We start from the raw sequence: 11,028 nt of genomic DNA, 5'->3' as shown, positions 1-11,028 counted from the left end.
GAATCAGTAATGGTGTTAAATAGGCTTTTTTCTTTTTACTTCTAACATATATTTATGAATTAATAAGTTTTCATTTGTGTTGCCTTCCTAAAATATCTTCCCCAGGTTTCCCTTCTTTAATATATTTCAGCAATGGTTAGTAGTTTTCAAGTTACAAATATTCCACCTCCTTGGTTAAATTTCTTCATGATTATTTCGTTCTTTTTGATGCTGTTGTTAAATAAACTGCTTTTTAAATTTCTTTATGTGTCACTGTGGTATAGGAATACAAGAAACTTTTATGTAACTTTGCTGATAATATTTATTAGCTCTAACAGTATTTTCGTGAATTCTAGAGGATTTTTAAATATTTAAACCATGTCATCTGCAAGTAGTGGCAGTTTTACTTCTTCTTTTCCCATTTGGATGCCTATTCTATTTTTCTTGGCTAATTTTTGTGGCTGGTATATACAGGACGATTATCAATAACAGTGATGAAAAACATTATCTTTTGTTTCTGATCCCACTGAAACCTTTCAGTCTTTCCCAACTTAGTATGGATGCTATATATATGTATGCTTAATTTTGTTTGCTTATTTTTTCTTGCATGAATGGCTATTGGATTTTGTCAAATAGTTTTTCTGTGGCAATACATATGATCAATTTTTTTTTGTTCTCTTTATTGAATTAATGGTGTATGTTCCTTTGTATTTTTAATAGATTTTAATTATTTTATGAGAAGTTTTTACAGATAAATCATGCATAAAGTACAGAATTCCCATATACCTTTCAGACACATAGATTTCCCTATTCTTAACACCTTGCATTAATGTGATAATTTTATTAAAATAAATGAAATGCTGGTATGAGATTTATACAGTTTACTATAGTTCATAGTCTATGTTAGGATTCACTCTTTTTGTTGTACAATTTTATGATTTTTAATCCTTTTATTCTGGTAGCATATATACAACATAAAATGTTCCATTTTAATCACTTTCCAATATACAATTCAATGCTGTTATTTACATTCACAATAATGTCACTACATCTGCCACCCAAATATTCCTAATTTGTTTTGATCCCTGGAAAACACTCCTTTCAATGAATGTATTGTGTATTGTTTATCCATGTACCTGAAGGGTATATTTATTACCTCCCATTTTTGGCAATTATGAATACACTGCTATAAACAAATTGTGCAGGTTTTTGTGTGGAGGTAAATTTTCAAGTAACTTGTATAAATATTTAGACATATTGGTGTTGGATTATGTGGCAAGCCTATGTTTAGGTTTTTAAAAAAACCAGCAGACTCCCTTTTAAAATGACTGTACTATTTTGCCTTCTCACAAGCAATGAATGAGAGTTAATGTTGCAACATGTCCTCACCAGCATTTGCAATTGTCAGCTTTTGGGTTTCTAACCATTTAAATAGTGGTATAGTGGTATCTAACTTTTAAAATTGTGTATTTCCTTAAATACCCATATTCTAATAATGATGTAATTCCTTTCATATATGTCTATGTCATCTGTATATCTTTTTCTTTTTTTTCCCCCCATGGTATATTTATTTTTTATTTTTATTTTTGTCTTAGTTTTTTAATGTTACACTAAAAAAAATGAGGTCCCCATATATCCCTCACCCCCTTCACCCCACTCCACCCATAACAACAACCAACCTCCATCATCATGAGACATTCATTGCTTTGGTGAATACATCTCTGAGCACCGCTGCACCTCATGATCAATGGTCCACACCATAGCCACACTCTACCTCAGTCCATCCAGTGGGACATGGGAGGACATACAATGTCTGGGAACTGTCCCTGCAGCACCACCTAGGAAAACTCCAAGTCCTGAAAATGCCCCCACATCACATCTCTTCCTCCCATTCCCTACAACCAGCAGTCACCATGGCCACTTTCTCCACACCAATCCACATTTTCTTAGATTACTAATCACAATAGTTCATGAATAGAATATCAGTAAGTCCACTCTAATCCATACTCTATTTTTCCATCCTGTGGACCTTAGAATGGTTGTGTCCATTCCACATCTACATCAGGAGGGGGGCGTAGATTCCACATGGATGCTGGATGCAATTCTCCTGCTTTCAGTTGTAGGCAGGCACTCTTGGCTCCCTGGAGTGGTGGTTGACCTTCTTCAACTCCTTGTTAGCTGAGTGGGGTAAGTCCAATAAACCAGAGTGTAGGAGCTGAAGTCTGTTGAGGCTCAGGGCCTGGCTATACAATGGTCAGTCCAGAGATTCAGGTCACCTGGGTATACACTAAACCCCAGCATCAGCTCCAGATCCAGGAAAAGTAACAGGAAAGGCTTGTGGACAAAGATCACATCTGAGTCCAGCTCCATAACACAGAAACACAAACTCCAAAATAGGGCCAACTACATGGCACTGAACTCTATCTGCCATGACCATAGAACCTGTGGGTCTCTGTAGCCCTCAGAAGAACCAATACCTGAGGTTGTATCTACTTTATCTGGCTCTGGGACTCTGTTCAGGTGTGCATAAGGGCACCCCATCTGATAACCTCCCGGCTGTTTTTGGAGACCCATAGCCATATAAACTCATTTGTCCTTTCCATTTCCCCCTTTTCTTCAGGTCAAAAAGCATTTTTAACTCCTGGTATTATATGTGGACTGAGATATTCTGCTGGTCTGAGATGACCCTTTTATTCAAGGTCATTTCCAAGTTACATCATCTACTGGTACTTGGTAGTAATTCCTCGGTGCCAGGAAGGCTCAACCTGGGGAGTCATGTCCCATGCGGGGGGGGAAGGCAACACATTTACATGCTGAGTTTGGCTTCAAGTCTAGCCATATTTGAGCAACACAGAGTGTCTCAGGAGGCAACTCTTAGGCACTCTGCAGCTTTAGCCCTTGTTATTATTTCAGGTGCACAGATTACAAGCATAGTCTTTAGTATTAAGGGCTCATTGTTGGACCTTCCTTCTTTTTTGGTCTTTGCCATTGCACTTGGAGGATTGTTGCTGTTCCTTTAGAAACTGTGATAGAGCTCCCCTGGCTAGGAACTCAGCACTCCCTCAGTTGTTTTTAATTGTAACCACTATGAAAATATCCAAACATTTTTAGGTACCCTGGATATATACTCTGTAGAACTCCCTGCCAACCATGTGTACGCTGTCAATAACATCCCACACCAGTATTCCTCCCCTGCCATTGTTGAACCTCTGTGTGATCCAAAACTTCCTGAAAAATGAAGCCCAATGCATTGCCAGGTTCCATTAACAGTAAAATGGAATATAGTGATGAGTTTAAAGGTTAAATATAGAATACATGTTAATTTTTAAAAATTAAGGTAAAAATAGATTGGGGTATCAAAAAATTTAAAAATGCAAAGCTTTGTTTTTGATATTTTGCCTTCCATCACTGCAATAAGTGTTGCCCTGTATGCAAATTGGCAAGGCAACCTCTTCTGTCTTTTCCTTAATGTCTATGTCCTTTCTTTTTCTTTTTCTTTTTTTCCTAATTAAGCTTAACTTCACAAAAGTTTTTGATCACAGTAATTCATATATACAATATACAGTACTCCCACATATCCAACATAAAACCCTTTTCCCTTCCACAGCAATAATGTTTTTACATATTCATACTGTATTTACTGAAACCGATGTAGAGATATTGAGACAGTACCTTTCAAACCAGGTAACATTACGGTATACATTGCGGTTTATATTTTAGACTGTACAATTTTCTAAATTTTTAGTTATCTTATGTTTTACATTATGATTTACATTTTATCAGCCCCTATATATTTTTGATGTATTTTAACATGTCTTATATCCATCCTTGCATACTCTTGTGGAACACTTCTATTGCCTACACAGTTACATTGATTCCATCTATTCATCACCTCTTTCCCCCTACATTTAGGGCCCACAGTGACAGTCAATCTTCATTGCTTAAAGGGCCATGTTCAGAGATACTTGCAACAATGCTGAGGGCTTGACATGTTCAACCACCCTAACGCATTGGGAGCCACCATTTCTCTCAAGAGATACAATTCCCTCTATTTTAGAACATCAGTCCTCCCCAGGATGTGGGTATAACTTCACTCTCATTATATGGGACTCTATCCAATGATACAACCCACTATGGCAAAAGGAGCACTCATACACCCCCTAGGAGCCTGTCCTGCATCAGATTATCCCCTTTAAGCATCTTAAACAGGTAACCTTCCTTATTATATTTTTGAAAAAGTTTTCTCAGCATTATACTCTCAACCAAATACCTGACAATCTCCTATGTTCGTATGTTTCCCCATCTCCCCCCAATTTCTTTTTTTATTGATTTTGTAAAAATATTACATAAAAAAAACAATATGCGGTCCCATTCAACTCCACCACCCCCACCCCCCCACTCCCCCCACAGCAACACTCACTCCCATCATCATGACACATCCATTGCATTTGGTAAGCTCATCTCTGGGCATCTCTGCACCTCATGGTCAATGGTCCACATCATAGCCCATACTCTCCCCCATTCCATTCAGTGGGCCCTGGGAGGATTTACAATGTCCAGTGATTGCCCCTGAAGCACCATCCAGGGCAACTCCAAGTCCCAAAGGCGCCTCCACCTCTCATCTCTTCCTGCCATTCCCTATACCCATCAGCCACCATGTCCAGTTTTCCCACTCTAGTGCCACCTTTTCTCTGTGGACCTTGGATTGGTTGTGTCCATTGCACCTCTATGTCAAAAGGAGGCTCAGATTCCACATGGATACTGGAGGCAATCCTCCTGCTTTCAGTTGTAGGCACTCTAGGCTCCCTGGTGTGGTGGTTGTCCTTCTTCAACTCCATCTTAGCTGAGTGAGGTGAGTCCAATAAATCAGATTGTAGGAGCTGGAGTCTGTTGAGGCTCAGGGCATGGCTATCATATTGTCAGTCCAGAGATTCAAATCCCCTAAATATATCTTAAACCCCAACACCAACTACAATTCCAGTAAAGTAGCATGAAAGTCTTATGAAAAGAGATCCCATCTGAGTCCAGTTCCATCACACAGAAACACCAGCTCCAAAGAAGGGCCATCTGCCATGGCAGTGAACCCCATCTGCATGACCATAGAACCCGTGGGTCTCTTTAGCCCACAAAGGAACCAATACCTGGGGATTGTATCTACTTTATCTGTCTCATTAGACTCTGTTCAGTTGTGCATAAGGGCCATCCTTCTGACAGCCTCCAGACTCTTTTTTAGAGACTCGTAGCCATATAAACTCATTTCTCCTTTCCATTTCCCCCTTACATTAGGTCAAACAGCATTTTAAAGTTATGTTATTATATGTAGACAGGGATATTCTGCTGATCCGCATTGAACCTTCAATTCAAGGTCATTTTCCAGTTGCATCATTAGTTGGTAGTTGATAGTGATCCCTCGGTGCCAGGGAGGCTCATCCCCAGGTGTCATGTCCCACGCTGGAGGGAAGACATTGCATTTACATGCTGAGTTTGGCTTTGAGACTGGCCACATTTGAGTAACATGAAGGCTGTCAGGAGGAAATTCCCAGGCACAGTGCTGCTCTAGGCCTTGTTCTTATTTCAGGCATATAGGCTCACAAGCACAGGGTCTCACTGTTGGACCATCATTCCTTCCTGGTCCTTGCCACTGCACCTGGGGGACTGCCGCTGCTCCCCTAGGGACCACGACAGAGCACCCCCGGCCAGTAACCCAGTACCCCCCAGCTGTAGTTTTTAATTGTTGCCACTATGAGTATATCCAAACATTACCATGCACCCTGGACATATGTCCTGTATAGCTCCCTGTCAGCCATATATCACCTGCCAATAGTATCATATACCAGTATTCCTCCACTGCCATTGTTGAACCACTCTGTGATCCAAAACTTCCTGAAAATTGAAGCCCAATATAATGTCAGGATCCCTTACTAGCAAAATGGCATATAGCGATGGGTTTAAAGGTTAGATATAGAATACATGTTGACTTGGAAAAATTCTACATGCTATCTTTTTTTTCTTTTTTTTCTCTAATTATTGAACTTCTCTTCACAAGAGCCCTAGACCACAGCAATTCATATATACAATATACAGCACTCCCACACATCCATCACAAAGCCTTTTCCCTTCTACAGCAATACTCTTACAACCTATTCAAGTCATATTTACTTAAGTGATGTACAGACTCTGAGACAATAGCTTTCAAACAAGGTGACATCTGTGCTTACATTGTGGTCCATACTTTAGGACACACAGTTTTCTAAATTTTCAGTTATCCTATGTTTTACATTATGGTTTACATTATCAGTCTGTCATCCCCTATATGTTTATGGTGTAATATTACATGTTTTATATACATCCTTGTGTACTCTCGCGAAACTCCTCTCTTACCACACATTTACCTTGGTTCCACACATTTAACATCCATTTTCCCATCCCCTTGGTGCCCACAGTGACAGCCAACCTCCGTTTCCTGAGGAGCCACGTCCAGTGATACTTGCAACACTGTTCAGGGCTTAACTTGCTCAACTGCCCGAATGCCCTGAGAGCCACCCTTTCTCTCGAGAGATACAGTTCCCTCTATTTGATGGCATTAGTCCTCCCCAGGATGTGGGTCCACCCCCACTCTCACTACTTGGGTCTCTACCCAATGGTACCACCCACTCTGGCAAAATGAGCATTCAGACATTCCCCAGGAGCCCGTCCCGCATCAAACCATCCCCTCCGAGCATCCTAAACAGGTAACCCTCTTAATTATATTTTGATACGATTTTCTCAGCATTTTACTCTCAACCAACACCTGACACTCTCCTATGTTCGTATGCTACCCCTCGCCCATCAACAGATGAGTGGATCAATAAAATGTGGTATATACACACAATGGAATACTACTCGGTTGTAAGAACAAATACACTACAAACACACGTGATAACATGGATGAATCTTGAGAACCTTATGTTGAGTGAAGCAACCCAGGCATTGAAGGACAAATACTACATGAACTCAATGATATGAAATAAGAAAGCTGCCTCAGAGAGCTAGAGACTGAACGATAGGCTTACAGGAAATCGGGGGGTGGAGGAAGGATGTTAGCCGATGTCTGCAGGGGTGGAATTTATGATGAGCTGGAGGTAAGTATGAACACAAAGAAGAGATAAAATGGGGGCAAGGGGTTGCCTTTGGGTGGGGCTTTGCGGGTTAGAGGGGGGCTGAGGATGGGCGGATGGGTAATATTCCCCCCCAATTTCTTGGACAATATTTCCCATCCTCCCATCCCTAGCCCCCCTCAAGCCCACAAAGCCCCACCCAAAGGTAACCCTATGCCCTCATTTTATCCCTTCCTTGTACAAATACTTACCTCCAGCTTATCATAGATTTCACCCATGTAGATGTCAGCTTGCATTCTTCGTCTACCCCCCAATATCCTTTAAGCCTGTCATCCAGTCTCTAGCTCTCTGAGGGAGCTTGGTTTGCTTATTTCATATCATTGAGGTCATGTAGTATTTGTCCTTCAATGCCTAGGTTGCTTCACTCAACATAAGTTCTCAAGATTCATCCGTGTTATCACATGTGTTTTCAGAGTATTCATTCTTAAAGCTGAGTAGTATTCCATTGTATGTGTATACCACATTTCATTTATCCATTCATCTGTTGATGGGCATTTGGGTTGATTCCAACTTTTGGCAATAGTGAACTGTGCTGCTATGAACATTGGTGTGCATATATCAGTTTGTGTCCTTGTTTTCAGTTCTACTGGGCATATACCCAGTAGAGGAATTGCTGGGTCATATGGCAAATCTATAGCTAGTTTTTTGAGAAACCACCAAACTTTCCTCCAGAATGACTGAATTCTTCTGCATTCCCACCAGAAGTGGATGAGTGTTCCCATTCTCCCACATCCTCCCCAGCATTTGTAGTGTTCTATTTTTTTTCATAGCTGCCAATCTTATGGGAGTAAGATGGTATCTCATTGTAGTTTTGATCTGCATTTCCCTAATAGCTAGAGATTTGGAGCATTTTTTCATGTGCTTTTTAGCCATTTGTATTTCTTCTTTGGAGAAGTGTCTGTTTAAATCTTTTTCCCATTTTTTAAATGAGTTCTTTATCTTTTTATTTTCAAGATATAGGAGTTCTTTATATATGCAGGTTATAAGTCTCCTATCACATATATGGTTACCAAATATTTCCTCCTGTTGTGTAGGCTCTCTTTTCACTTTGACAAACTCCTTTGAGGTGCAGAAGGCTTTAGTTTTGAGAAAGTCCCATTTATCTCTTTGTTCTTTTGCTGCTCATGCTTTTCTTGTGAAGTTCATGAAGCCATTTCCTATTACTAAGTCCTTTAGATGCTTCCCTACACTGCTTTCCAAAGTCCTTCTGGTCTTGGCTCTATTTAGGTTTTTGGTCCATCTTGAGTTGATTTTCATATAAGGTGTGAGTTGGCAATCTCTTTTATTCTTTTACATATGGATATGCAGTTCTCCAGGCACCATTTGTTGAATAGGCCATTCTCTCCCAGTTCAGAGGGTTTGGTGGCTTTATCGAATATTATATGACTATATATATGAGGATCTATATCAGAACTCTCAATTCAGTTCCATTGGTCTGTGTGTCTCTCCTTGTGCCAATACCATGCTGTTTTCACTACTGTAATTTTGTAGTATGTTTTGAAGTCAGGTAGTGTGATTCCTCCAATTTCGTTTTCTTTTTCAGGATGACTTTGGCTATTTGAGGCCTCTTTCCTTTCCAAATAACTTTCATAGCTAGTTTTTCTAGTTCATTAGAGAATGCTGTGTTGACTTTTATTGGGATTGCATTGAATGTACAGATAAGTTTTGGCAGGCTAGACATCTTCATAGTATTTAGTCTTCCTATCCATGAACAGGGAATATTCTTCCATTTATTTAGGTCTTCTTTGATTTCCTTGAACAGTGTTGTGTAGTTCTCTGTGTTTAAGTATTTTACATCTTTAGTTAAATTTATTCCTAGGTATCTGATTTTTTAATTGACTATTGTAAATGTTATTTGTTTCTTGATTTCCTCCTGAGCTTGCTCAGTATTGGTATGCAGAAATGCTACTGATTTTTGCACATTGATCTTATAACCTGCGACTTTACTGAACTCATTTAAGAATTCTAGAAGCTTTGTTGTAGACATCTCAGTGTTTTCTATGTATAGGATCATGTCATCTGCAAATAAATGAAATTTTGACTTCTTCCTTTCCAATTTGAATGCCTTTTATATCTGGTTCTTGCCTCAGTGCTCGAGCAAGTACTTCAAAGCAATGTTAAATAGAAGAGGTGATAATGGGCATCCTTGTCTCATTCCTGATTTTAGAGGGAAAGATTTTAGGATTTCACCATTGTAAACAATGTTGGCTTTGGGTTTTTCATATATACTTTTTATCATGTTCAGAAAATTTCCTTTTATTTAATCTTTTGGACTGTTTTTGTCAAGAAATGGTGCTGGATTGTGTCAAATGCTTTTTTGCATCTATAGACATAACCATTGATTTTCTTCCTTCAATCTGTTTATATGGTGTATTACATTGATTGATTTTCTTATGTTGACCCATTCTTGCATACCCAGAATGAACCCCACTTGGTCATGGTGTTTAATTCATTTAATGTGTTGTTGAATATGGTTAGCAAGTGTTTTGTTGAGGATTTTTGCATCTAGGTTCATTGGAGAAATTGGTCTGTAATTTTCCTTTCTTGTGGTGTCTTTGTTTCATTTTGGTAGGAGGGTAATGTTGGCATCATGAATTAGGCAATATTCCTTCTGTTTCTATTTTTTGGAAGCGTTTCAGCAAGATTGGGATTACTTCTTTCCAGAATGTTTTGTAGAATTCACATGTGAAGCCATCTGGCCCAGGGCTCTTCTTAGTTGGGAGGTTTTTAATGACTGATTCTATCTCTTTACTTGTGATTGGTTTATTGAGAGCATCAATTACTTCTTTTGTCAATAGAGGATGCTTATGTGATGCTATGAATTTGTCCATTTCCTCTGAATTGTCATTTTTGTTGGAATATAGTTTTTCAAAGTATCCTCTTATGATAGTCTTTATTTCTGTGGGTCAGTGCTGATATTTCCTTTCTCATGTCTTATTTTGTGTATTTGTGTCTTTTCTCTTTATTTCTTTGGTAGTCTAGCAAAGGTTTGTCAATTTTATTGCTCTTCTCAAAGAACCAGCTCTTGGTCTTGTTTATCTTTTCAAGTGCTTTCTTATTTTCTATTTCATTTCCTTCTGCTGTTATGTTTATTCTTTCTTTCTTTCTTCTTCCTGTGGGGTCACTTTGTTGTTTTTTCACTAATTCCTCCACATGTGCAGTTTTTCAATTTTTGCTCTTTCTTCTTTCTTGATGTATGAATTTATGGCTATAAATTTCCCTCTAAGTACTGCTTTTTCTGCATTGCATAAGTTTTGGTATGCTGTGTTATCATTTTCATTAGTTTTAAGGTAGTTATTAATTTCTTTTGAGATTTCCTCTTTGACCCACTGTTTTTCTAAGAGTGTGCTGTTTAATTTCCCTATCTTGGTGTGAAATCTGGGCCTCTGGCCCTTGCAGATTTCCAGCTTCACTCCTCTGTGGTCAGAGAAATTTTTTTTATGATTTCAATCTTTCTGAGTTCATTGAGCCTTTCTTTGTGGCCTAGCATATAGTCTATCTTGGAGAATGATCCATGTGCACTTGAGAACAATGTATATCCTGGTGTATTTGGTAATGATCCGTATATGTCTATTTTGTCCAACTCCTCTAGTATACTGTTCAAAGTTTTTGTTTCTTTATTGATTCTCTTTTGAGATGTTCTGTCCAAAGTTGATAGTGGTGTATCAAAGTCTCCCACTATAATTGTAGAGGCATCTATTCTTTTATGTAGTTTGTCCAGTGTTTGCCTCACTTATTTGAAGGGGCTCTTGTTAGGAGCATAAATATTTATGATTGTTTGTTCTTGAAAGATTATCCCTTTCACTAATATGTAGTATGCATCTTTGTCTCTCACAATTATTTTGCATTTAAAGTCTATTTTGGCTCATATTAATATAGCTACTCCTGCCTG

Source organism: Dasypus novemcinctus, chromosome 11 (genome assembly GCF_030445035.2).
Source record: "Dasypus novemcinctus isolate mDasNov1 chromosome 11, mDasNov1.1.hap2, whole genome shotgun sequence".
In the NCBI taxonomy this organism is placed as follows: Eukaryota; Metazoa; Chordata; class Mammalia; order Cingulata; family Dasypodidae; genus Dasypus; species Dasypus novemcinctus.
The sequence above is the reverse complement of the archived record's forward strand: the minus strand, read 5'-3'. Positions refer to the sequence as shown.